Consider the following 27,579-nt stretch of genomic DNA (forward strand, 5'->3'; position numbering starts at 1 on the left):
ACTGGCTTTTGCCAAAAATAGTACAAGAGCAGGCTTGTATGCTATTGGTTCTTTTTGACTGTGACAAGCTCCAGGAAGTCTCTTTCTCTGTCTCTCTCTCTCTCATCACCCCCCCCCCACCACCACCACCACCACCACTCTCTCTTTCATTGGTTCTACATTTTACCTTAAGGAAGAGAAGAAATTGGAATTATAATGCATCAAAAAATAGAACACCCAAACAAACCTAGGTATTTATTTTACGTTCTTTACACTGCAAGTGATTCCAGGTGGCATACTGAGTTTTTGTGAAGGCTTTTCCTCTATAGTGATAACAAACGTAGGTCTTTCAAGGAGCAACCCATCATCATGGGTGTTTCTAAGCGCATAAGCTGGTTATGTAAAAAGATGTTTGGATGCAAGTAGATGGCAATGGCTATGTGTCAGTGCTGAATAAAAAGATAATAGGAAATAAGAGTACTCTGCTTTGTACTGGGAGGCAGTGAAGGTCTACTAGTAGATCAAAGTGATGTATGTAATGGCTAGCTAAGACAGCAATATGACAAAAAACAAGACAGTATGAAAACATGCCACATATTATCAAAAATCTTGCACCATTAATCTAGCAGAAGATGCATTTGTAGAATGACTGCGAAGGTGTTTGCTTTAGTCATAAGGTCATTTGGTAGAAGATTCAATTGGCAGGATGAAATTAGTTTCATAAATATAGTAGTTGTATTTTTTTTTTTGTAATTTGGCTGAATCCTGAGCACTGGTTTCCTTACCTGATTTTATGTAGTGTCTGTTAGTGTGTCTGATATCTTTGCCCTGTGCCTCATAAAGTTAGTAATATAGTATTATCTTAATAAGGATTATAGTCAGTCAATATTGCTGGTGAGCACAATGGTGATCTCTGTTTTTTATTGGAAGACAGTCCTGGTACAATTTCTAGGTATGCACCAATGATGAGTTCATTCTTTTGGGAAATCTTTTTTTTATTATTTGCATTAGTGTGACTGTGTTATTTGTATATAGAACTTTGGGGGGGGTGGGCTTGCCCTTTGCTCCCTGCCCCCCCACCACAAAAACACTTGCACTTTACTTTTTCACTCTTTTGTGTCTGAGGCATTTGTTCCATTAACATGTAGGGCCAGATTCAAGAACATTTAATTTTTGTGTTGCTATCATACGCGCATCATGGCACGACACACATTTTACAATAGCATGCTATTTTGTTTCATTAAAATTAGGCACCAAACAAAGGTAAACAGCAAAATATGCTAATGAAAGCATAATCACCTGAATTACATGCTAATGAATGAATCCAAGATGGCAGAGCCATTCAGGCAGCTGTAAAGTAACCATGTAGAGATGGTGTAGCCCTTTGCTATGAACAGCAAAACCTAATGGAATACAGCCACTATCACACTTAAAAAAAAAAGCAATGTTAGGGGCTGATGTTGCTCTCTTGCATGTGTATGTGCAACAGGCTCAAATCTATGTTGCTGATGCTGCTGACAGACCTCAAACAAGGAGAAGAAGGGTGTTTGGACCCCATTTAATATATCATAGACTGCATGATATTGAAATAGTAAAGCAATATGGGGATGGTAGGGAAATGCTACAGGAACTCTGCAACCTCTGCCTCTCCCACCTTAGACCCAGGGGAAATTGAGGAGAAACTATACCAGTGGAAACCAAGGTATATGTAGCACTAAGGCTATTAGCTACTAGTTCATTCCAGAGACCCACAGGGGGTATGCTAATTGTGTCACAGGGATCAGCTTTAAGAATATTTCAACAATATCTAAATGCTATGCTACAACATGCAAGGGAGTGCATTTATTTTCACACATACCAGAGGAGAAAGCAAGTACAATGCAGGAATTCTATGCTGTAGCACATTTCCCTGAAGTCTTGGGGACATAGACTGCACTCACAAAGAAATAAAAGCTCCACCTGGTGAAGGACATTCATCAGCAGGAAGGGGTTCCACTCAGTCAACTGCCAGATTGTCTGTAATACCTGAGGGAACATCCTCGATGTCTGTGCAGGCAACCCTGACAGCTATCATGGCTAACATGTATGGCACACCTCAAAGCTTTACATAATGACTGTTAGGGGTGATGTTCCACAGGACCATTTACTGGGTTATGCAGGTTATGCACTAGAACCATGGCTCATAAAACCCATCAGAAATGCACACGCCTGCAGAAGAAGGATAAAATGATGCCCCCACTCAAATTAGAAAAATAGAGTATGTGTTTGGTATGCTGAGGTCACTTTTACACTGTTTAGACACATCAGGGGTGCCCTGCAGTATGACCTTGGCACCTGGGCAGAAATATTCTCAGTCTATGCCATGTTGTACAATATCTTCTTAAGGAAATGGCTGCAATAGGGACAGCAAGGGCCAGAAACACACATTCCTGGACCACAGGCAGGGTGAGCACCTCCAGCACATACAGACAAGGAATCTGAGGAGAAACTACAGATGCAGAGGTAGCCAGCAGATATAGGAATGTACAATATTCCCTAGCCCTGGATAAGAGGCAAAAGATAGCACACACACTCACCATCTAAGACTCAAAGGTCAGTGTACCCACCCAGCAATTAAGGGGTAAATAACAGCACACACACTCACCAGTGAAGGAATACATACAACAACCTAAGCACATACAGATATTAAAAGTGATGTGATCCGATGTCCACAGACATTATTTAGCCATGTGATGTCTTTGTACAGATAGCATCAGACAGAGACAGTTCCAAAGCACATGACACCTAACTGTAGTAATGTCAAGGTAAGTGTGGAACCTGTAGTATATGAACAAATGTTTAAAAAGGTAAACTACCTCCATACTGTCAGGCTCATACCTATACACTCTGTGCATAAGACATATATACAACCAAAAGTCAAACATAAATGAGCAAAGCCTATGGCATAGTCATCATCATTCTCACAGGGTTGGGGGAGGTGCAGTAGGCTAAGGAGACACAAAAGACACATGGATACTGGCCCTCCACCAGCAGATGTAACATCACAGACACTGCCCGATCTAGTGTGTCACTCATCCTATCCAATGTGTCACCCACATGGCTGAGGCAGTCATGCAATAGCAAATGACAGCACAATTCTGTGAAGTAGCCATAATAACATGGACAGAACAGCAAGAACTGTCACATGTGCTGCATAGCAGCAATGAAATTTTAAAACTAAGTACATCACATTTTTTTCATTGCATATTGAAACACATACAAAATATGAACATGTAAGAAGTCTGTGTAGAGTACAATCATAATTTATGCAATAGTGCAATAATTTGTAGAACAATCTTTCCAAGTAAGTAGCAACAATGCTCTGTCTGTATCCAATCAGTCTCTCCTCCTTCTGCTTCCATAATGACACCATTACCTTCCTATAGTATAGAGTCAACCTTATCAGCACTGTGAAGATGCAAATGAGGCATGAAATCATTAGCACTCCTGACTACTTGATGTAAGGGATGTAAACATGGTGTAGGTAGCTACAAAATTGCATGTACACACCCTAGGACTGCAGGGAGGATCAATATCAGTTGTTAGCTGCTAATGGCTTGCAGTTGTTTCTCATTGCTCTGACTATAACAACAAGCAATAGTGAAGTGACTGTTCTCTCCAAAGTGTTTGTATCATGCAGAGAAAACTTCCAATATAAAGGTGTAAGCAGATTGATAGCTATGAGAGCAACCTTAATAAATCCTTGTAGTAAGAGACCACTGTCCATTGTCTGCTTAAAATCTGTCTGAAATGTTGATCAGCTATATCACACACTGAAACAGAGATGCAAATAAATGTCCATAACATTGAATTTCTGTAGTTAAGCTGCGAGGATGGTAAGATGTTTAGAAAATAAAGAGAAGAGGTAGAGGGCAGTATTGGTAACCTGACATTAAACTTATATAGACCATTATTACTGTAACATATTGGTCAATATGACATTGATCTTGACACATTCAAGCAAATTCGAAAGTAACAGTTTTGAGTCCTGTGCTGGTGGCAAACAGGGATATGAATCACAACTGAGTAGGTGTTACCGAACTGGGTTTAGGATTCAGTTCCAGATAGTGTGTTGTCAAACAGAGTTAATGCATATTTTCTGACATTTGATCCAGTTATACCACACATAGATCTAGGAAACTTCACAATCCTGCCTTTTCATATTTATTACCTTATATCTGTTACAACTGACAATTGCCTGTTATATTTTCTTTTATCTTTTGTGTTCCTCATTTGCAATCATTTTGGCAGAGCGTACTCTTGACTGGCAGCTTTTGGAGGAAGTGAACAAAAGTCCACAGCCCAACTTACGGACTAAGAAATATAACTGATCTTGCCATTGGTATCACATTTCACATTGGCATGGGGCACTTTGCTGCAGCACTCTGAACAGCAGTAAGACAAAATTGTTGTGTGGAATATAAACTGTTACATATGTTCTTTTGCCTGTGTAATGTCAGCACTACAGAGTACAAACAGGGCTCACAGTTGAAGGAATTGAACAATTTCAGTTCTGTAGTCTTCATTAGTGCAAATGTGTTTGGCACCAGTGTATGGTATTTCTAATGAGTGAGTGATGTACATGTTTGTATACCTGTTTCTGTGGCAGAAGCTGTCAATGCAGGAATTCTGGCCCCTTAACACAGTTTCTCAGGGGTTCAAATCTATACAGTGTGAAAAGACTGCATAAATTATTACTCCAGATACAGGAATTACTATCATCATAACTTTATATGCTCCCCCCCCCCACATTTCTTGCCTTGGGTACTTGCTCACTGCTGAGCATGATGCACTCAACGTATTTTTTCACTTTAAGGAAAAAAGTATAAAATGTTATTTGGGCAGCCTACTATAGCACAAAGAGGCTTCCCTGTGATGCACAGCTATCAGTACTCTGGAGAAAATTGACCTGTAAGCCTAGCTTTCTCTGTGGCACAAGTATAAGTACACTGAATTAGAAATGCCACATAGGTGATCCAGGGTTCAAATCTAAATAGCACTTATTTTTAAAAAGAGTGTCAGAATACAATTTCTAACAACACTTTGATTAGGAAGGTAACACGACATACAAATGTGAATTATAATAACGTTTATTGTAAGAAATGTATAATAATTGCTTTAAGAAATACATTTTTCTACATAGCATAACTCATTAATGATTTATTTATGAAACACAGTTGAATGTGTGTGCAATTGTTTAAGCAGGATAATTATGATAATGAATTAAACAGGCACTTGCATATTTATGATAGGCAGAATACCTAAGTTAAAATCATCTTCTCTCCTCACATAGCTCAAGTTTGTGTTTAGGACTGTATGTGTAATAATGTATGTATGTATCATTCCTCATCCTATATTGGCCAGCTAATGAAAGTCTTTCTACCTGACGTACATCTGATGTACATTTTCAAACAGTAATAATGCCTCTTTTATAGCAATGCATTTCACAAGATGTCTTAAAGCCACATACATACAGGTCTATCTGAAGAATATCTCCATTCATACTTAATGCAGTTTGTTTGTAATCAGCATGGTTGAAAGGGAGCGCTCTTGTAGCACTGACAAATAATCACTTTGATTGAAATGTATGCGTTATTTCATTCTTAGGTTTGATTTCCACATTGGTCAACTAACTTTTTACAGTGTGTAATTCCAGAAAGTTATATGCCAACTCATCCTACTTAACATCCTCCAAAAGACCACGGATAACAAGTCAAGCATTGAGGATGTCAGTGTTGACCATCTGAAAAAGTGTGGATATGTTCAGCATCACACATGGCAAATCTCATTTCTATAGCTCACACTTATCAACCCCTTTTTCAAGTGTTTATTCTGGTCAAAAAATAGAATCACACACATCAAGCAGAGCCAGAAATGAACCAAAAGAAAGCCTTCACTTTTTGTCCTCAGCCTTTGCACAGAGCTTGGCATCACACACCCATGCTGAATGATGGTGACTGGCTTTTTATGTCCTATGGCAAAACCTGGTTATTTTTTGCCATAATCTGCAGTAGTCCAGTTATGCTTCTGCAAAGGTGTTTAACATGCTGCACTGTCGGAATACAGAGTAAAAGCAGAATAAAGACAATACTTCACAACAGTTATGCTAATAGTTTTCTGACTATTGGATGTAACAAAGTGCAAGTTCCTCTGTAGAGTATTGATAAAAGTCACTTGTTGAAAGATTGCTATTGGCCTTAGCATCAAGGGTTTGAGCCTAGATATATGTCACATTATACTTCTTGGATATGTTTAATGACATACATCTTAATTGTTATATAGTAACAACCTCACATGAACAGATTTTGAATACTGTTGTAAAATAGCATCTGCACACACATCTACTGTATGCCTGTAAGAAATAATTATTAAACCATCCTTATTTTACCATTGCCATCATCAGTTTTTACCTGCCCTACAGCTTCTTCATCCCCACACCCATCAATTATGGATACAGAGCATGACTGATTAATACTGAGGACACACCATAAAGATGTACATTAATGACCCATAATAACACCTTTCATATCTGTCTCTATATCTTTCTCTGTCTTTACCCCTTCTCGCTCTTTCACCCCTTTATACTGTTGACTATTCATTAGGCTGATGGTTGTAAAGATTTTCTGTCTGCCATTACTTTGCTGAAGAATAAAACCTACATCTTCCATTGGCCTAATAAGGTATCACTGTCCCTTCAAAGGTGTCATTTTGAGATGTGTGAAGTAGGATTTCCTTGGTGGGGTCTAGAGATCGTCAGTAAACTTAATTTTTCATCCTGACAACTGTTCATATCCAGCATTAGATGAAGCTCATACTGCCTGTTTTTATAAGATCCTTTCCCCTGAATGAGTTGCCCATGCATCTCTCTAAGTCCCTTCTGTTTATCAGTTGTAGTGCTTAGCATTTGCTTGAGGTCTGAAATTGAGCAGCTATAGTGCTTCATGCTAAATGTCATTTCAGGTGTTATTGCACAATGCTGCAAATGTTTGCCTTACACCTCATTGTACACTCAACTAACTTGTGATTTCCCTTGAACCATGTCTCATATGTAATAGATATAAAAGATTATTTCAGTAGCCATGACATACAAAATTTTGCCAGACAACATATTTTTAATAGTCATTCCTATGTATTCTTAACGTCATGATAGAAAGTCAATATAATAATCACATTCTGACTCTCTTTGTAAAATCATCTGCATACTGGAGTGGAACCGTGCTTCAACTCTCCTTTTTCATTTAGCTTAAAGAGTTCACACCTTATGCCACAAAGAAAGCTAGGTTGACAGGTGGATTTTCTCAAATAAGTACTGTCTAGAGTGCTGGCAGCCACATATCACCGCTAAGCCTGTTTGTCTTGTAGAAGGCACACCAAAAGTGTTTCTTTTAACACAGAACCCTGTTTCCTCTCCATATACTGTCACACAAATGGGGAAGCACAAGGCTTCATTTTTGGTTTGAGCTTGGGAGCTAACATTAAAAGGTATAACAAAACACGCAGCGCATATGTGTGCAACATGTGAAGATAAAACGGATCTGTTGTAAATGTAATCAGAATCACAACATTTCCTCTGTGATTCGTATTTGTGCAAAGGTTGCCAGGGAACACCACTGAAGAGCACTGAACACTGTTATTTACAGTCCAGCTCAACACTTCAAAGTCTGCACATGCATGCGCTAACACTTTGCCAACACCGTACAAATACATTTCTCAGCCCTGGGCTTTTGAAGTGATTTGGAACAAAAATAAGTATTGGTATTGCATGATATTACTTCATTACTTGGAAATTGTATAATGTAATCATGTGAAATGCAGTAAACTGTGTGGCTAATTAACTACTTCATTCTGGACAGTTGGGTCTGCAGTGCAGCACTGACACTAGCAAATGATATACAATGAAATATAGACTTGACACACAGAAATCTTCATTTTTTATCCCTCCTGAACATTAAGTATTGCTTGATATTGACAGTCCACATTACCCCTGCCCGAGCACGTACTATTGGTAGTATCCATACCACTCAGAAAGGTTTACATACCATTATCATAACCTAATGACCCATAAATGATTCATTGTCCATCCTGTGTTGCATAAGTATCTGTGTCTCATATACACAAGACAGGTAGGTACATGTCGCTGTTAGTTCTCTGGTATACATTATTGACAGCATAACTGACATAAGTCAGCAATATATATGTATCATTATTTTTTGTAACACTGACCTTACTTGGTCATATCAACAAATATGGATTTGCACAAAATCTTCTACATCTCAATATCTTGTCTGACACAGAATGAGATGCTAATCCCATCTAAACTGCATTGCCAGAATATAAAATTTGATTTCTACAGTGGTGCTTATATTAAGTACTGTGTCCTTTAGTTTGCCCAGCTAGATAGGTCCAGGGTTTTAATCGCACAGCAGTTAATGTGTGTGCATGTATTGCATTTTGCAGAGATGACCTTAACTACTGCTGCCCAGAATACAGTAGCAGCTGGGAGTTAATGTACACTGCATGGCGAGTGCACATCAATTTCAGAGCCTTTTGCCAACATCATATTCTCTATAACACCACACTGATGTCATCCTGTATTAAGTGTTCTCTCACAGTATGGAAGTCAGTCTTCTGCAGTGGTGCTTGTGTTAAGTAATGTGTCTTCTAGACTGGGTAGATGGGGGGTTCTATTCTTCCATTGGTCAGCTTGTGTCTGTTTGAAGCTGTGCAAATATAATCTTAACTGCTATTTTTCCCAATTTAGTAATACCCTTGAGATAATTTTACACTTCAGGGTAAGTCCACATCAGTTTCAGACCATTCTCCATCAGACTTCTTTGGTGTCACTTGCATTAAGTACTGTGTCCTCTGGACTGTATAAAAGGACAGGTAAGTGTTTTTTATCTCACAGCAATCAATCTGTGTTTATATGAAGTTCTGTAAATATGTTTGCCTTAATAAAATAGTAGCCTGGAGTTAATTTTGCACTGCTGGATGAGTCCACATCAATTTTATACCCTTCTCCAAACATCATCCTCTCGGCAGCAGAATGCTGATGCCCTCCTCTGTGAAGTGCACTCTCACAAAATTAATGTCAGGCTTCTGCAGTGGAACTTGCATTAAGTACTGTACTCTATAGATGTTATAAGCAGATAGAGGGTAGGATGTTCTAATCTCACAAAAATCAACTTCTGTGTGTGTTGATGGGTCCATTTCTTGCTGTATTGTGTCTATTTTACTCCTGTCTTTCAGTCTTTTCTATCACTCTTGAATAACACCTAAACTACTCTCTTTCTTCTTCATCTCCTCCTGCTCCTCTCTTTTCTAACCTCCTACACCTTTGCCTACCTAAATATATCATTCACTCCAATCCATTTCTTTATTTTACAGTTACTACAGCAGCTTCAAAGTGTCATCTCCCCCTGTTTGACAACTCAGCCACCTGGAACCCAGCAAGGTTCCAAAGAAACTGGACTACTTCTCAAGGTTTTCTTCTGCTTAACATATGACTCCCAGCATCTAAAGTAAACCTCCAATGTACTGTACTTTATTTACAACTAACGAGGTTTGTGGCATGCACACCTACTTGATGGGCCCATTACTTTTGTATATTCCTCCCCTCCTTTCATCCCCCACATTTAAATAGCACATACTTACACTGTTCAACTTTCTCATTTCTCTTTTTTCACAATATTAGTTTGTAGCAGCTGACTGAACTGTCATGTACTGTCCCCTCCTCTTAAGTTAATCTTCTGTCTCTCCTTCTCTTCTTACAGCTCAGATTTTACTGTTGTGGTTCTCTTGCCTTTTACCTGTGCTAGTACTCACCACAATTAATACTTATACGTCCATCCAGCTGTTTTTTTTTTTTTCAGAAACAGTCTGCCTCTTGCAGCTCAACTCACCTTTCACTACCTCTGTTTCTGTCACTACCTTCAACCTGCAACTTACTGTCTTAATTCTTTAGTTTCACTACAACTTCCTTGAGCCCTCTATAATGGCATATCTTCTGAACTAAATATTGAAGTGACAAGTTTTATATATCTGAACTTATAACCTCTTAATATGCATACTATGTTATTAGTACTAAGCTATTGACATGCCAACTTACTTTTGTTAATTGACAGTTACCACCTATGTATAATGTCCATATTTGTTACTCTTGGAATCTCATATTGTACTGTAAGTGTTTTGCTGAATCTAAATGTTACAAAGACTTGTGTTATTCTGCTGCTGTTACTACTGTGTTGTAATTAAGTGTTCTTGTGGAGCTTTTCTCCCCAGGCCTCCACTGAAATGGGCTCATCTCAGCCTAGTGGACCTTCCCGGTAAACAATGCAAATAAATAAATAAATCACTGGAGAATTAATTCATCAGGTGTGTTCATTTAACTCCCACTCATGAGAAATATTTACACAGTCAGATCAATCCCAGTCTATCCACAAATACATACTGTCTGCAGCACACTAATGAAGTCATCATTTCAATATTACACTCTCACATCATTAAAATCATACCTCTTCTCTGATGCATGTATATAATACACTTGTGTGTAGATCATGTCAGTCGATAGGTTGGGGTCAAAATACAGCAGTGAGATTCTCCTGATTTTGTGTGTGTGTATGTATGTGTGTGTGTGTGTGTGTGTGTGTGTGTGTGTGTGTGTGTGTGTGTTTGTATGTGATGCAAGTGTGTTGCACCTGTTAGTATTGACAACATTTAGAATTCCATGTAGCTATAAATGTCAGTTTTGCACAGGCATCTCATTTGCATGTCAAAGTGGATATCATCCTTCAAAGATGTGGTATAGCTCACATGTGATCAGAATTCTCCTGTGGCATATGCATATAACATACATGTGTGTAGCTTGCTTCACTACATAAGAAGAGAGCTTGAATACAGCAATTACTGTCATCTGTGGTTGTGATTTTCTTAGTGTGTAGAACAGGCTGCAAATACATATATGAGGTATAACTAAACAGTGTGCTTGTGCTATGCAACTACTTGCTAGTGAAAACATGAATATAATACATAATGTTGTTGCTGTCCATTGAAATGTGCAGTCTTGCAGCTGCCAAATAAATTTGTAGCTGCCCTTGTGTTACAGCAAACCTTCATTTGCCTATGATGTTAGCTATATAGTTCAAATCCCGATGTCACTGCTTACATTCAATGTATATGGTGTTAACAGTGTTGCCGCCCACATGTGCTATGTTTGTGTGTAGATATTGTTTCTTGTTACAGGAGTTTATTCTATATTTCCTTTGGAAAGGTTGTATTGAAGACTGGTGCTGTCATTTGACATATGATGTCATTCAACATCAGTTGTACTGAGACACCTCCTCATGACTGAGGACATGAGATGATGTAATGTATGTTGTTGCTTAAGTAAGGGGGTTTATCTTTATAAAGGTGATATACAGTTGGGCGAATAGCAATTGTTCGAAAGGCTGTTTGCAAATTTTGCAAACGCCGAAAGAAAAAAGGTTTGAATGTGCAATGAGCGAATACACGGTGACATTCGCTCATTGCACATTCGACATTGTGAGGCAGATTGCACTATAGTGGGGATGGGAAACTCGTCCCTTTCCCCACTGTAGTGCGATCTTGGAGTTAGAATAGTAAAGTAGGGGGGTTGTGGGTAGTGCAGCCCCCCACATGAGGGGTGCAGAGGGGCTTGCCCCCTGCTTTACAATTCTTCTTTTTTTGCGTTCAACATTAATGTTTAAAAAACCGAAAAATCTGCTTTTCGATTTGCTGTTGTTCGAACATTAAGGACTGTCGGAGTTTTCACTTTCGTGGTTACGAGTCGCTCATATGAGCATTCGCACCACTGTGAATCGCCTTTATAAAAGTAAACCAGTAAGTCCTGTGTTCCAATACAGGTTTATATCAACATTGTACAGAACTGCTGTTATACCATCACAGTGAGAACAGTAGAAATCTGCAAGTGTGTTTGGGTATACCTAGCATCAGGCAATGTTGCCTGACATACAGCAAGAGTCTTTCTAAATAATTACAGGGACACATATTCCTTGATTCATACACATGATGAGATGCTTTCACATAACCACACATATGACAATTGACCATGCACTTATACCATTATGCATTCACTGATGCCACTAAGGTGTTGATTTTCTCAATGATTAGTCAAGTGTTTCCAACCAGCATTGAGTGACTGTAAGCATTTGTGTCCTTAATTGTTCAGCAGGAAAGACATCCTTCCCAATTATACTTTGTACATATCATGTAGCAGAGACCTACCCCATCAATTTTAGCAGATAAAAATTATGGGCAAATAAGCTACAGCTGATTGAATGACTTCACATAGGTAGTGTTCAACAGCTGTGATAACACCTCCACTGTGACAAATGTGATTAATAGCCATCTTGTTATTTGGTGGAGTTGTACAGCTTGTTGTTCAATTCTAGCATAGGTATTCATTTTGAGTGAATGTACTGATTTCACACAACAACCATTACATCACATTAGTGTTATCCATTGACATGTTACACAAACACATGCAAACGTAGCTTTGGATTTCCTGAAAGTACACATTTGGTCTGCCAATGTAATTGTAAGAGTGCTACCTTGTCACATGCATTGCTTGCTGCAATTTACACCAGTGTGCTCCATTTCTTGGATGGTATGTGTATAGGCATACAGAAAAGCCATCCCTGACCATGGAATATCGATATAGGACTAATCACATTTGTGTACACATCAGCATATATATTTAATTGGCATCAGTCTGATATGCTGGTATGACATTCATTCTCAGAGATCCTTTATTAATTCACAGATTAATTTAATTTGTTTTTCACATTGCCCACTGCTACCTCCTATGACATATGCCATACATATGCAGCTCTGGGGAAATCATTGCATCATGGTCTTGGGTTTGCATCTCTTCTTATATGTCAACATCAAAAGAGTGTCAGGCAGGAGTGCCTTATGCAAGGGTATTATGTATGTCACACACACCCACATATGGAATGGAATTACAATATTGTGGTACATGATTTTCTTCAAGAGCGATCCTACTCATGCATGTTAGGCCTATTTTTGTGGGCTACATAGTTAAAATGGAGGTCACTGTTGACATTGATGGGATGGTTTTGATTCTTACAAAATGAGGTTGTGGCTTCTGAGCCATCCCTATTTTCCAACATGTTATATCGACATTCAGTTCATAGGTTCATAGGTTCATAGGTTTATACTAGGCTATCTGCCCTAAGGCATTTATAAGCCTAGCCCAAATTATTGTGGCTTACGCCACCCCTTATATGAAAAAATACTGTGCCCATTAGTTTGTTGTGCCTCTGTCCAGCAGTGACCCAGAGATGATTCCCGGGGTAAACCTACGATCTCCCATCCACAGGTCTAGATTTCCCTTGAACAGAGTCAGCGAGGTGCTCTGCCTCACATGGACCGGGATTTTATTCCACAGCATAGGGAGTCTCTGTGTGATAAATCTATCCCTCCAGCACGTCCTATTTATATCCGTGCTAAGGTTTAAGTCGCTTGCTCTAGTGGTTTTGGTGGATTTGGATTTTTTGAGGTGGAGCATGTCCATTAATTCCGGGTTGGACATGGCCTTGTATGTCAGGCACATGTCACCTCTGAGCAGACGGTATGCGACTGAATAGAGCTGGAGTTTCTTCAATCTGGCAGCATATGACAGATTTTGGAGTCCCTTTATCCTTTTGGTGAGGAACTTTTGGGGTCTCTCCAATTGCTGCAGATGTCGGGTGAGATACATCCCGAATGGGGCATTGTACTCGATCATTGGTCTGATAAGTGAAGAGTACAGGGGAACAATGACCTCACTAGATCTGGATGTGAATCCCTTCATGATCAGGTGGGCAATGTAGAAGGTCTTTCTAACCACTTTAGCAATGTGAGTGTCAAAAGAAAGGCCACTGTCAACCTGGGTCCCCAGGTCCCTGATAACCTCTTCTGTGCTTAGTGGATTGCCACCTATATGGTAGCTTGGGGTTACCTTGTTTTTCCCGAAGGGTATGACTATACATTTTTGGCGTTTAACTTCAGGCCATGGCTCTGGCACCAGCTATCTGTTTCCGTGAGTCCCTTCTGAAGGATATCCGTGTCCGATGCACTTTCCACTATGGCCCAGTTTGCAGTAATTTGCAAACTTTGTCAGCCAAAGTCCTCCCATGTTGGCCTGTACTTCTGAGAAGTAGATGCCAAACAATAGGGGCCAAGGACCGAGCCCTGTGGGACACCACTTGTGACCGGCTTGGAGTCTGACACAGCGCCAGCAACTCTAACCCTGTGGGTTCTGTCCTTAAGCCAGTTTGCAACCCATCTTGTGACATATGGGTTTACATTTAAGCTGGTAAGTTTTTCTACAATACCCGAGTGGGGTATTGTGTCGAAAGCCTTTGCAAGGTCAAGGTAGGCTGTATGGACTGCCTTTCCTCATCAATGGCCTTGGTGACTATTTCAAGAAGTCGACCAAGTTCAAAAGGCATGATCTTCCCTTGACAAAGCCAAACTGGGTCGGGTCCAATGTCTGCAAGTCCCCTATATCTTTGTTTATGAGCTCCATTATGATCCTCTCCATAGCTTTGCAGACTAGACTTGTTAAGCTTATGGGGCGGTAATTACCAGGGTCCGTAGAGGCGCCACCTTTGTGGAGTGGGACCAGAGTTGCCGTACGCCACTCCTTGGGCACGTATCCTGTGGTAAGGCTGAGATTAAACAGCTGCCTTATGTGCGGGTTTAATTCCTCATTTAGCTCGTGTAGCACACAGCCGGGGACACCATCCGGTCCCATTGATGCTGTGTTTTTAGCTTTAGAGAGAGCAGCTTTCACCTGCGCATTTGAGATGTCCGGGAGGCTACACTCGGCTGGGATAGTTATCTCTCCTTTAGGGGAGAGGGGTGAAGTTTGCACTGAACCTGTCTGCCAGTATGTTGGCAATGTCTATGGGTTCAGTGATTTTTGTATCATTTTGGACTAATTCTGAGCATATCTGTGAGTTTCCACCCAGGTTCCTAACATAGCTGAAAAAGGCCTTATGATTGTCCTTTGAATCCATGGCAATTTTTCTCTCAAAATTGGCCTTAGTTGATTTTATGAGTGCTCGTATTTTTTACTAATAATGATCAGGGGTGACTTCCCTTTTATGGATTTTGTTCTATCATGTAATAGCTTTCTCCTCTTATTGTAAAGTTTGTTAATGGCTGGGGTCCACCAGACTGGACGTTTGCCCTTTGTGGAAAGAGTCTTGGTTTTATTTGGGATTGCCTGATCCATGCAGTCCTGGAGGTGTTCATAGAAGGCATTTGTAAGGGCTTCCGCAGCTTGGGTTGTGGTTTCCTCTGACTCAGGGGCCTTGAAGGATACCACACCAGTCTTGAGTAGTGTGAAGTTTGCTTTAGAGAAGTTCTTCACTATGGTCTTTTGTTTGGGGTGGGGGGGATGTGGATTTCCAGTGAGATTAGTTTATGATCAGATCTCACCAATGAGGGATATACTTCGTGTGGAGCATTTTGTCCCCATGTTTGTGACAATGAGATCTAGTATATTTTCTCCTCTCGTGGAAACAGTGACTAGCTGTTCCATGGCATTTGAATTTATGAATTCCAGGAACCGTTGGGCTAGAAAGTTAGGGCTTGAGTAATGTTCCCAGTCTATATTCGGGTAGTTGAAGTCACCCAATATGATGGTGTTTGGAGATACATTTATACCCTCCAGTGTCTTCAGGAAGGCTGTGTGGGGTTCCTGAGTTTGAGAGGGTGGCCTGTAGCATGCTACAATTTGTAGAGCAGTTTTGCCTATTGTTAGTTGCACCTGGATGGTTTCCGAAGCTTCATGCGTTGCCACCAATCTGGAGGTGTGAGTATCCTTTATGAATATGGATACACCCCCTCCTTTTGTGGAGTGGTCCGGGTTTTGGGGCGGAACGCATGATATGAGGTAAAACCTAATAGTGCCGGGTGCTCTCAGGAGCCTTGAACCAGGTTTCAGTTACAGCACAGACATCGATGTTCTCCATACTGAGAAGGCCGCAGTGCGTGCATTTTGAGATTTAGACTTCTGGCATTGAGCAGCATTACCCTCAATTTCTTCCCATTTTGTTTTCTAGGGTGGTAGGTTTAGAATTTGAGCCTTGCCTAAAAGGCACTATGGGGTGGCAAGAGCCTTAGCCAATATCCGAATCCCAGGGTGACAGGTGCAAGCCGTCCCTTGCGAAGCAGCGTGGCTTGTCAAGCATGTCATCCCAGGCAGACAGACACTGGATCCCCTTTGAATGACACCAGACATTAAGCCAATTGTTAAAGCTGATCATCTTGTCTCTATATTGTGGCATCATTCTTGGTGAAGGAAGGATACTGCTCAGGGTCAGGTCATACCTGCCTGGGCTACATAATCAGAGAGCTCCTCTATGTCTCTTTTCATGCAGTCCAGGGAGGTACGTCTCAGGTCGTTCACACCAGCATGGACAATGACTGTGTCATATTTGTACTTGCTGTGGAGTGACCAGTGCTTGTGTTATGTGGCGGATTCTAGCGCCCGATAGGGAGCTTACTGTGACCCTCTCCTTGTTCAGCCTGGTGAGTGGGACGTCAGTGTGTCTGACTATGGAGTCACCTATGACAAGTATGTTTGGTGTTGTATTTGGCCTTAAGGGCTGTGACTGCTTTGCACACTGCTTTTGTGGTTTATGTGTTGCTTGTGGGGTGTCTTGAGGTAGCAGTTGTTTGGGTGTCTGCTTTGGAGGCCTCTGCTGTTTAGGTAAATTTTACTCAGAGCCTCCGAGTATGTCTTTGTGTGTTTATGTGTTTGATTCAGTGGAGTGGTAGCATTATGTGAGGCTGGTTTTGTGGTGTGTGTAGTTGCCTTCTCCTCCTGTCTGGTCTTGCCAGTCCTGAGTTGAGAGAGCTCAGCCTCCAGTTTGGCTAAATAGCTGCATCTCTCGCAAGTATTTGTGTTATGTGGGAGGAGGAGAGGGTTGTCTGTGTACATGAGGCAGTTATAACATTGCCTCAAGATTCCCAGATTCACCAGCTGGACCGGAGAGGAGATTGACAACTGACCTTTGGACATGCTAGAATAATATTGGGAAATCCTTAATTGAAAACAAGGGCCAGTGGGGAGTGAGGGTGTAGTGCTTTTAATTTTTAGTGCTGACTTATATAATTGCTTTAGTGAGCAAGTGCCAGGTAACTTGAGTGCAATGTGATACAAGTAACTAAATGCAAAACGACAAACAGTAACTTTCTTTCAAGTGAAACAAGGAAATAAGTACAGTAAGCAATGCAGATATCACTAGTGATCCACAGAAGCTGAGAAGTTGCGTATTAGGTGAATTAGCTTCCAGGGAAATAACAAGCAAACAAACAACAAGTATATAAACAAAGCTAGATTCAGTAGGCCTGGATCTAGTCTATGCTAGAGCAAACAAGGTGAACCAATTTCAGTAAGATACAGTTCAAATATTCAGGCACTATAAACCTTTAACCAGAAAATTCCCAGCTCAGAAGGGCAGAGTCCAGCCTCTTCTCCCACAAGAGTGCAGACCACGAACCTTCTTAATGTAAAATAACTGGCCTGAAGCCCAAGTGCCTAAACCAGAACTAATACACTTGGACACTGGGCTCTCAATCAGCAGTTCCCAACTTAGAAGGATGAAAGCTACCTGTCCTGCCACCACAGTGCTTGCCACAAACCTTCCTAATGTAAAACAACTGGTCTGAAGCCCAAGTGCTTAATCCAAAAGACTTGAATGATAGCTACACTTTAATCAAGTTACAACCAAGCAGTAATAAATACCATTGAATACTTTAGAGAATGTCTGGATTAGTGCTCAAGTTACACAAACAAAGCTAGATCCAGCAGGCCCGAATCCAATCTATGCCACAGCAAACAAGGCGCACCAACTTCAGTAAGAAACAGTTCAGATATGCATGCACTATAAGCCTTTAACCAGAAATTCCCAGCTCAGAAGGGCAGAGTCCAGCCTCTCCTCCCACAAGAGTGCAGACCACGAACCCTCTTAATGTAAAATAACTGGCTTGAAAGCCCAAGTGCTTAAACCAGAATTAATACACTTTTAGAATAACAGACACTGAGCCCTCAATCAGCAGTTCTCAACCTAGAAGGATGTAAGCTACCTGTTCTGCCACAACAGTGCAGACCACAAACCTCTCAGTGCAAAACAACTAACTGGTCCGAAGCCCAAGTGTTTAAACCAAAAGGCTTAGAATGAGTTACACCAAGCAGTAATAAATACAATTGAGTATTTTAAGATGATGCAAAAGTAAAAAGAACTAGGTAAAAACACAAGTACAGTAAAAGCAGATGAAAAATGTTTTTTTTTTTTTTTTTTTTTTTTCTTCTGAACAAGTGCTGAGATCAAAGAAACAGATTTGAGTGCTGAAACTAGAAAACTGGCTAGTTACAAGAAAAAAAAAACAAGCTAGAAGGCTTCCCTCAAACACAGAAGGGCTTGGGGGCTCAGAAGCCTACAAATAGTCTGTACCACTTAACAAGAAAGGCAGGAAATAAGCTTAATTTTTTTTTTTCTATTTCCCAGATGCTCTCTTTGTACACAGTAGGAGTGCCTGAAATCAGAATATGATCTCACTGCACTCAGTTGAGTGAGCAAATGAGATGGGCCCAGAGGCAGGCTGAGGGGCGGCCAGTTTCAATGCCACTAAGATTAACACCAAAACAAAAACAGGCCGGGGGGGTGGGTGGGAATAACTGAAGAGCAGAATAACCAGTTAAAAATTCCTTCAACACTCCTTCATACACAGTTTAAATCAATTTAAATACTGTATTTTTTAAAAAAAAGTGCATAAAAAGGTACTTAAATTCTCTTATCGTCCAGTTGAATATAACCAAGTTCTTAGCTTGCCAAGCTGAAGTTTTAAAGCAGGAATTATTTCACATGCACCAGTTTAAATATGCAAGGACAGGAAATCAATGAATGTGGCTACCCCACACCTGTAATTACTAGCAAATAACAAAATTCAGCCAACACTAGCTTTTAGTTCAAGTTACTGAAGAGCAGAATAACCAGTTAAAAATTCCTTCAACACTCCTTCATACACAGTTTAAATCAATTTAAATACTGTATTTTTAAAAAAAAAAGTGCATAAAAGGTACTTAAATTCTCTTATACGTCCAGTTGAATATAACCAAGTTCTTAGCTTGCCAAGCTGAAGTTTTAAAGCAGGAATTATTTCACATGCACCAGTTTAAATATGCAAGGACAGGAAATCAATGAATGTGGCTACCCCCACACCTGTAATTACTAGCAAATAACAAAATTCAGCCAACACTAGCTTTTAGTTCAAGTTACTGAAGAGCAGAATAACCAGTTAAAAATTCCTTCAACACTCCTTCATACACAGTTTAAATCAATTTAAATACTGTATTTTTAAAAAAAAAGTGCATAAGAAGGTACTTAAATTCTCTTATACGTCCAGTTGAATATAACCAAGTTCTTAGCTTGCCAAGCTGAAGTTTTAAAGCAGGAATTATTTCACATGCACCAGTTTAAATATGCAAGGACAGGAAATCAATGAATGTGGCTACCACCACACCTGTAATTACTAGCAAATAACAAAATTCAGCCAACACTAGCTTTTAGTTCAAGTTACTGAAGAGCAGAATAACCAGTTAAAAATTCCTTCAACACTCCTTCATACACAGTTTAAATCAATTTAAATACTGTATTTTTTAAAAAAAGTGCATAAAAAGGTACTTAAATTCTCTTATACGTCCAGTTGAATATAACCAAGTTCTTAGCTTGCCAAGCTGAAGTTTTAAAGCAGGAATTATTTCACATGCACCAGTTTAAATATGCAAGGACAGGAAATCAATGAATGTGGCTACCCCACACCTGTAATTACTAGCAAATAACAAAATTCAGCCAACACTAGCTTTTAGTTCAAGTTACTGAAGAGCAGAATAACCAGTTAAAAATTCCTTCAACACTCCTTCATACACAGTTTAAATCAATTTAAATACTGTATTTTTAAAAAAAAAGTGCATAAAAGGTACTTAAATTCTCTTATACGTCCAGTTGAATATAACCAAGTTCTTAGCTTGCCAAGCTGAAGTTTTAAAGCAGGAATTATTTCACATGCACCAGTTTAAATATGCAAGGACAGGAAATCAATGAATGTGGCTACCCCCACACCTGTAATTACTAGCAAATAACAAAATTCAGCCAACACTAGCTTTTAGTTCAAGTTACTGAAGAGCAGAATAACCAGTTAAAAATTCCTTCAACACTCCTTCATACACAGTTTAAATCAATTTAAATACTGTATTTTTTAAAAAAAAAAGTGCATAAAAAGGTACTTAAATTCTCTTATACGTCCAGTTGAATATAACCAAGTTCTTAGCTTGCCAAGCTGAAGTTTTAAAGCTGGTGCAGTGGATAGGGAGATCACTTCTCAGAAAAAGGTTCTCCGTTTGATTCTCAGCCGGGGTGCCTTATTTGAGTAGCCTGCATGTCTTCCATGTCTTTGTTTGGGTTTCCTCAAGGTGCTCTGGCTTTATCTCACATTTCAAAGATATGCAGTAGGTGAATTGTACTATCTAAAGTGGCCATACATCTGAGTGTGCATGCGAGTATGTGGTATGGAAGAACAGTCATGACAGAGCCAGCCACCTGGTGGTGTGAACCTTGCATCTAGGTGATTGTCCCTGTTGAAGTGACACCCCTATCCCATGTGTAAAAGCATGAAAAGGAGTTGTTGATGGATGGTTTATATGGACATAATGCATGCTGTACAAATATCCTATTATGTATGTACTGTCCTTGCAAACTGTTACCTCAACTCAGGATGTTAGTGATATTCATATGTCATATAATTCCCCTCTGCTAAAATGTGAATTAGTGCAACTGTCATATCCTATATCATATCTGCTTTTTTTACCTACATTTTCTTAGGAATTGTAACCAACATTAATTACTCTGACCATTCCTCTCAACTGTCCAGATTTTCACAGAATGTCCAGATATTTACCTCATATTTTTTATCTGTTCCTTATAAAAGTTGTGGTTAACTCATTAAATAATGACATACATATGCGTTTCAGACCCCATAACCTTCACAAAATGTATGCTAATACAAATCCTGCTGTTCTAGCAACTTTCTTAGTTTATAAGAGCAATACTTAAAATCCGTCCTTATTTTTGGACCCTTATCCCCACGCTATTTTAGGATTTGTCCAGATTTCTTGTGCTACAAGTTTGAGAGGTATGATTCTGACATACATATTGCAAAATTTTAATATTACTAAGTTACCTTTGTGACATAAACACCTTCAAGTTAATTACCATACTAAAACTGGAATATGTACCGTCCCCTCTTACTTCTTTCTGTATACAACTGATTTCTGTACACATTGTCCTCAGTACACTTTTCCTGTCTGGCAACCTATGTATTGTAGTTCCCTTTGTTGTTTCACAAACCCTCCAACTTATTACAGTATTTATATGTTACATTCATGTACACAGTGCACTCAGTACATTTTCCCTGCCAGTGTACAGCATGCATTATTAGCATTGTGTAGTTCTTTGTGCTGTCCACACAAGCATGGTAAACAGGTTTGCCCATAGACACGCCTGTTTCTTATTGTATGTGCTTGTGCTGCCCAATGCTGTTTTCTGACCTCCAGTGCTACTGTTGGCCATGGAAACATGCTTGTATTCATGTCATCGTGATGAGCAGCATGCATATGCAATTAGCACTGCTGCTCAGCTCGCTAAGATGTATACATCGTATGGGCCTCAAGAGAAGCCTACATGATTGTTCATGAATCCCAGGAGTAGTTTAAATAAAGTGCTTGGTCTAGTTTAGACCAAATGCAATTCTACTATGTGAATTTTCTAGCCAATGTAACTTCTACTTATTTTTTCCATAAATATGATTCTGCTATTTAAGTCAGTAATCAGTGCAGCACTGTTATACTCTGCCATATTAGTGTGGAATAATCTATAGCAGATATTTGTTGTTGGTGCTCCTTTAATGGGTTTGAGGTTACATCATTCACAACAGATGGAAGACAGATGTTTGCATTTTAAGGAATGGATGTCATTGTCATGAATATTTTAGTTTAATTCTTTGATGGTACCTAAATTTCTATGGCAAGATATGCCTAAAAGTCACTGTCAGTACTATATACAAAATAATTAAGCAAATCAATATAAAAAAACAATATGCTTCTGATATAATAAGAATTCTGCCAATATCATATCCATTGAGTTTGCTTGAAAAAGGACACTTTGTTTTGGGTAGCTAAAATCAGTGACTTCAACATCATTCATTCCCATTAAATCTTCACTGAAAAAGTATTGGAAAATATGTGTTGTATGCCTACCGTAAAGTAAAATACAAAAGGAGCCACAGTCTTGTCAACAGTTGTGAAAAGCAAAGAATTCAACCAAAATGACTGACAATGACACTCCCACTAAATATACACAGGTGTGTGCTGTCATCCGTGACAGACTTTATCAGCACGAAATGCAACAATCTATATGAAATAAACAGCAGATTTCATAAATATGTAACAGATCATGTAACTAAACAATGTTTTTAAATTAAAAATATTATATAATTATAAAATGTTTAAAACCCAGAATACATGATAATGAATATATTAAAAGATATTGGAATGTATTTTCTTATCATTTTAAAATTTTCTAGCCCACTGTTTACGAACACTGGTAATCAATACTGCATCATTAATACCAGTGATTTGTGTGACAGTAAGCCTTAATTACTGCACTAAATCCCCTGCATTACCAGTTTGAGCTCCCAGTCACCTGGGAACATTCTCCAATTTAAAAAAGTTTAAATATTTTAAAATTAGTGCATATTAATTCATGCATAGTAAATGCATTAGTCTTTGATTTTGATATGACTGATGTGTTCTTCTATCCAAGAATCCATTTTTCTCGCAGATGTCCCTATATAAAATGCCTCTCAAAAATATATGTTGCAAGGCATACTGTTTTCTTAACTTGATAGTCAATCACAGGTAATTGTCCTCAGATACCCATTAACTACACTGAAAGTTGAATCACTGATAAATTTACTGTACTTGCAATGATCACATTTAACTATTCCTTTACACTGCCCTCCTTGTTTCAAACCTATATTTAGGTTAATGGTTAGTATACCTTGCAATATGCTTTCCAGTGCGAACACTGAGGAATCAAAATCAGCACTTTCTTCCCAGCTGATGTACATAAACTAGCAGCAAACCAGCTATTCCATTTAGCACCAAATTTATTAACATCAGCTTTTTAAAGATTTGTCTCCCGTAAGAGAAAAAGATTAGCAGAGGATTTGCATGTGAAATTAAGACAAACCTTTTGTTTCTTTCAGGCATTCAAACTATGCAGATTCCAAATAATGCAACCTAAATTAGGTGTTACCCAATAGGTATTTGTCTGCTGAGAAAACCCATATCTATACACGGCTATAGCATAAGCCATAAATACTAAACGCAACACACTCTATAATGACAAATAACACAACAAGCAAAACAGAAACATTCAGTTCTGTAAATGACTTCCAAGCCCCAAGATGTAGGAACAGGAGGTCTAGCTATCATCATTCAGAAGGAAGTACGGAAAAAATATGCTGCCTGAGCAAACATTACTTCTAAACAGTGACCTGCATAGATACTAAGATGACAACTAAAAGAAAGGGAAGGATCAGTCCTTCACAACCATAGCATAATGCTACCGCCATGAAAGGAAAAAAAGCAAACCCTACCAACAACATTTGCAAATATTTTAAAACATATGCAGAGCATCCCAGTATTAGCAAATTATAGTAAAACAGGAGAAGATGGCACAGGCATAGGGCTTGCACATAGCATAAAAGGTAACAGATAAAACCTTCCCATGAGAGCTCAGATGTATTCAGAGATAAAGTATAAAGCATGAAGCAATTAAGCATTAAGCCCAAAGGTCATGCAACTGGTATCCATTAGTAAAGTGAGCTACAGAAAGAATGACTGCACCCCAATCTGCCTCAGACTCAGTCTGCATCAGATTGGCAAAGGTAGAGTTTGGCATGTTAAACTTCACAGATTTCAACCTCCTCACCTATATCAGCAAGCAAAGCATATCTATTAGCAAGAGACAGCGGTTGGAGTTTAAGCTTGTATTTATTTCCACCTCTGCAAATGTGGTCAGATATGTGAGACTCTGTTCAGAATTTGTTTGTCTGAGAGCAATTGGTAGCAGTCAGTCTGTCAGCTTTCTTCCAGCTTTGGCCACATGTCTCCATCTGCACCAAATCATGACTAACTGATTCCTGTTGCTTCCTATCTCAGTCTTTGTCCACAAACACCCTTGCCACCTGTAAAGTGCCAAACACTAACTGCTATCCAAAGTGCACCACATATAAAGAAGCAATGAAGTACACTTACCTCTTAAACCCCAAATTGCTCAACTTTTTTTAAGGAAGATCACCATGGCCTTCTGTTTCAAATATAATGTGCTGTTATTCTATGTGCCCTCTGAACCACATTAGGATGGTCAATTTACAGCACTATGATAAGCTCAGTCTGTGTTAAAATGATTTCAGTGAACCTTCTAATATGCAGTTTAATACAGCAATTGTGATTTTCTAAATTTGAAAATTTCAGCTCCAACTTCAGAGCAGCAATTTGCTGTTGACATATCTTTCTTCATGGTCTTTAATCACATCCTGGTGCAAATGCACTTCCTCCTGCTGTGACATAACTATTTGCATGGTTCCTTGTTACCGAGCATCCTGCCACTCCCCATTCACTTGAATCTATATGTATCATGCAGCACCTGTTGTAACAACCCTGTAAGCTCAGCCAGTGCTTCTTATATAATGTCATAAGCTAGGCCCACATGCACCTTATTAAAATGCAAACCATGAGAGTTCCCAAGACTCCTGACTACAGAAAAAAAGGTTACAATTATTCAAATTCTCCTTCTGTACATACCAGCTGAAAGATACACTATAGTCAAACAACTAGTCTAAGTCTCTTTATTTACCATTACCATTTGAGGAATTCTGAATCCTGACCTCTGGATCTAAGGAGGGTTCCAAGGAGGTGTTTCCAAGGAAATAAATATAAAAAATGAGGGATGCCTCAACGACATTTATGAAATCTTGAAACAGAACATAAGACAATGTTCTCTATAGAGAAACATAAAGAAAAACACTACATGTGTGAATTAAAATGTGTAGGAAATAAATTAATGCTTGTATTTGTAAGTGAATTGGGTAGGTTTTGTTTATTGCATTAGAAAAGTTAAAAGTAAATCTTAGGGGATGGGGTAATACTGAATTATTAGTGGAAATTAAAGAAATCGATCAACAATTAGAATTAGAAACCAATTACAAACAGTGGATTTGAAGTCTAATAATGTAAAATTGTTAATTAATTAATTATTTGATTTAATTGATTTATTGACATGCTATAAAAAAGAAGAAAGTTTTAACGTTGTTGTTTAATGACGTCAGTCACAATTTGTGGATGAAATTGCTCACTGTGGTTTGTAAAGTTTTATTTTGTCATATTTTTATTAAAGTATATTTATATATATTCCATGGATCCTCTTGCAGTTTTTTGTTTATATGTGGATCCCTGTCATATTATCAAACACTCATGGGAGTGAACATCAAAATATCATGCTAAAAAGTGAAAATTCCCAAAATAGCAAAATCAAACACAGGGCGAAAAAAATGGGGGGGTGAAGCCTCTAGGCACCCCATGCACCCTACTAATGTTTTATATATATATATATATATATATATATATATATATATATATATATATATATATATATATATATATATATATCAACTCCAAGATTACACCATAGTGGGGAAAGGAGTTTTACCTCAGTCCCCACTGTTCCACAATGCCTCGCAATACAACTTCCATTTCCTTCTGTATTATGTTTGTTAAAACTTTTCTGCTTAAAATATTGACATTTACTCATATGAACATTACATAAAATGTCAGGCATCCATATACGTACATAAATACACACACATATACACACAGACACACACACACACACACACACACACACACACACACACACACACACACACACACACACACACTTGACTTCTGCTTTGCTACAAAGTATGAGCTTCAGAAAGTTTATGTGGTAGATATGTTCCAGCCTTCCCTAACTAGTCTAACTGTGTAATTTATATGATTTAATTTTTCCATCATTTCAAATGGACCCTGACATTTAGCCAAAAATATGAAGTCAACAAAATTAACACCTCCTCTCTAGCTCTGAATTCATTGGTTCTTGCATTCCCATTATGCACCCTTTGTTGTGTAACCTGGGCTCTTTCATGCATTTCTGCATGATAAGAATCTCCTCTGCCCATTGTATAATTTAGTATAGTATTCTAGGACATGTTTAAATCATTATTTTTTTCAAGCTTTTTGGCAACCTGGCTGCCATATAATACTTCAGTACAACATAACCTATTGAAACTGTTGGTACTTCATTAATAGCAAACAGGAATGATGGTACCAACTTGTTCTGGATTTACCATCTTCCTCAGTAATTTTTCATAGTATGAACCTTAATATTCCACACACCCATCTGACTGGTGATGTTACACTGAGGTTTTTAGTTACTTAATGGTAAGTCACTGGCACAGGCTAATGTGTCATTTCAGACATAAATGGAGTCTCATGTCAGAGAGTATTACTTTAGGTATCCCTACTCTGGAATTTAATAAAACTAATTGCCTAGTTAGAGAGTTACAATTAGTCTCGCATAGGGGAATAACTTCAGCTTGCGTAGCGGCATAGTCTAAAATAACCAAGATGATTTAAAACTTACTGATGGGGTTTAGCAATCACACCTTTATGATAGACATTGGAATAAAATGATGTTTTTAAAGCTTGGCTAAGTGGCTATCTTCTTGTCATTACAAGAATCCACCACACAAGAAGTCAGATTCTTTCATTTTTCCTGGCCAATAAAACCTTGCCATGATCACTGCTTTAATCTTGCACCTTCATCTGTGGATTCTTAGCCTATGCTGTGTGGTAACCTCATCACTATATTTTTGAAATGCAGGGGCACTAATAGTTTAAGTACACTTCATCTTTATCCTTGTGTACTCAGTATCCAAAATCATTTCATAAGTGAATGCATGGGCAAAAATGAGGGATCATTTTGCTCAACTTCTTCCTCTACAACTATTGCTATATTTTCCCTTTCTCTACTGGAAGCCTTATCATCCCATGGTGCTCTTTTAAAGTTTGTCTGTTTGCCTGGAGATCAGCCAGCACTGGACATTCCGCACTCTTTTATGAGGTAGAAGGCATTGCCTCCACTTCTTTCAATACAGGCACTGTTTCATGTTAGCGTTTAAATATTTTCTTAAGAGAGATGCAATTAATACTGGTATCAGTTGCAATTTGTACTTTACTTATATCTTCTAGTTCCATCCCATTATGAGACTGGTGCACAGTTGTCCCTTTCTTCCATTTAAACTTCCTTTTATTTTATCTTAACAGAATATCAACAAGGCACT

This window comes from Protopterus annectens, chromosome 8.part0 (assembly GCF_019279795.1).
Source record: "Protopterus annectens isolate FY-2018-M chromosome 8.part0, PAN1.0, whole genome shotgun sequence".
NCBI lineage: Eukaryota > Metazoa > Chordata > Ceratodontiformes > Protopteridae > Protopterus > Protopterus annectens.